The sequence below is a fragment of the Rattus norvegicus genome, chromosome 3 (assembly GCF_036323735.1).
Source record: "Rattus norvegicus strain BN/NHsdMcwi chromosome 3, GRCr8, whole genome shotgun sequence".
In the NCBI taxonomy this organism is placed as follows: domain Eukaryota; kingdom Metazoa; phylum Chordata; class Mammalia; order Rodentia; family Muridae; genus Rattus; species Rattus norvegicus.
Window position 1 is genome coordinate 579746 of NC_086021.1, and position 2467 is coordinate 582212.

Sequence of the window (2467 nt, forward strand, 5' to 3'; positions counted from 1 at the left end):
CCTCGGAGAGAGGCTAGCAATATTTCCGATACGGAGAATGGCTTAAAGATAACCAAAGGAAAGATAGGAGCTGGGACAATAACCACCAAGGATGTTGGTGACTCAGAAACAAAAGACTTTTTCAGAAAAAAAATGCATGAAAAGAGCTACTTGGGCAGACTGTGACTCGAGTCATCAGAATATTTGGGTGGAGACTTTATTTTGGGTCTCCAAGAGGCTACATGAGAAGCTAAAACCTAGATGCTGTAAGTTTCTAAGCGTAACTAGGGAAGGAACTGGTCTGAGAGTGCTTCTATGACGTAAGCAGAGCCTGGATGATGTCACAGAGCACTGGGCAGAGGTTGCGCTTCTCTTCCACTTGGGGGCGCTAGACTCCCTTGAAGGTGGGTTCACTATCTTCCCAGCAGGGTGTGAAAGCCAGTTCAGCTCCTGAACCCCACAATTGTTCAACAGGCTTTTGGAGCCTGACCGGTTTCCGAAGACATAATCTGGACAACTAGGACATTTTCTTTCGGTAAATACGTTTATGAAGATAACTGGGACCCTTGTAGCCCAGAAAGCTAAAAGTTTTCCCTCGTACAGCGAGTAACCATCTATTCTGATGTCTTCCACGTTTGAGAGCTCGGCGGACGGTCTAGGCTAGTCAGTCTGAGAGTTTATTATCCTTTGCTAACAATATCTAATTCATAATTCTACTAAAGTGCCAAAGCTCCTCTCTGTGCCTGTGCATTTTAGGAGATAATATTTCTTTTTGATGTTGTTGTTGTTGTTTTTTTTTTTTTCGGAGCTGAGGACCAAACCCAGGACCTTGTGGTTGCTAGTTAACTGCTCTACCACTGACCTAAATCCCAACCCCAGGAGATATTATTTCTAAATGGCTGTTGCTGCCTACACAAAAGACTCTTCTTGCTGTCGAAGATGCAACAGCTTCGCGGAATAAACCTGGGGCTGAGTCAGGATGCACAGTACAGAAAGCCAGTGGACTGGTGTGCTGTGTCTCTGGGCAGACACTTGTGCATGTTGTCACATAGCGCATAGTTAGAGGGTAGAAGAGGGGTGTGGCCACCCTCCTGGCTCCTTTGCTATCCTTTATCTGTTCTGCTTGCTTAAAGTGGGGACAGGGATACTTAATCCCACACTGACCTAGCCATTCAAGGAGAGGTTCCTCAGCAGAGGCAAAGTGCCTCGGGCTGAAGAAATGTGTCTGAATATGTTATTCTGAGCTGTAGAGAACCATTTTTTAAATTTTCCTTTGAACTTTAGATTTTGATTTTTGAGAGAGGGTTTTTCTGTGCGTAGATTTTGTTATCCTGGAACTAACTCTGTAGACCAGGCTGGCCTTGATCTCACAGAGGTCTACCTCCCTCTGCCTCTTGAGTGCTGGAATTAAAGGTGTGCTCCACCATTGCCCAGCCCTCCTACGAACTTCTGATTACAACAGAATAAGATTCAGATGCTCAACCCTGTTTACCATCGCCTTCCTCACCTGCTCCAAAGTTCTCTTAGACAAGAGCCTTGGTCCAGCGCCCTCTCCACCCCAACCCCATTGTTCTTGCAGGCACTCACATGACAGCGGCACCAGCATTGTGTCTGGTTTAAGCAGGAGAGCTCTTCAAACCCAGGCCACGGGCAAGTATGAAGCCTGAACACCGAACGATACCCACAAGACAGTGGACCAGGATGTCGTGGCCTACCACACTAGGTCTACAGCCAAGAAGAAGAGGATGTCTCTGAGGAGGATGAGCACACCATCCTTCCAGAAGCGGAGGAGGAGGAGGCCTTCTCTCCAGGCCCTGGGGGACATTGTGGGCTGCAGAATTTCTCACGGATGGAAGGAATTTGATGAGCCCATCACCCAATGGAAGGTCATGGTTCTAGATCAACTGCCAACAAATCCCTCTCTCTATCTGGTCAAGTATGATGGAATTGATTGTGACTACGGACTGGCACTTCACAGCGATGAGAGGATTTTAAAGCTTAAGGTCTTGCCTCACAAAGTAGTGTTTCCTCAAGTGAAAGACCCCCATCTCGTAAGTGCATGGTTACCCTGGTGTCTGAGTCATCTGTAATAAAACCCACTAATATTAAGATCAAAGTCACAGGAACTATGACAAATAGCAAATCACACGACAAGCATCATAGTTGTCCAAGCCTTTTCTGCAGCCTTATTGCAGTATAAATTACATACTTAAAAATCCATTTAAATGTGTAATTTAATGATTTTAAAGCAAAATTTATAGCTTCCTTCCCTTTTTTAATACTCATTTCCCACTAGTTCATATGATATCAAAGTCTATTAAAAACACAGAAGTGAAGTCAGGAGGACCAGAGCCGTAAGCAGCAAGGATCTTGATTTGCTAAGACAACAGATACATTGGCAGAATCGTCTGGATAAAACCACTTGGGAAACATTGGGTCTTCTCTTAGCATGCAGCCTCCAGACAAAGAGTTTAAAGGGTTAAGTCAT

At 45.2% G+C, this 2467-nt stretch overlaps 1 long non-coding RNA gene across 1 annotated transcript; it reads left to right on the plus strand.

The window, feature by feature from the left end:
* The first annotated feature begins 352 nt into the window (after positions 1-352).
* LOC134486219 (uncharacterized) lies at positions 353-2195 on the plus strand. Its single transcript, XR_010065069.1, has 2 exons — positions 353-514; positions 1559-2195. It is a non-coding gene; the product is annotated as an uncharacterized LOC134486219 (long non-coding RNA).
* Positions 2196-2467: the final 272 nt, after the last annotated feature.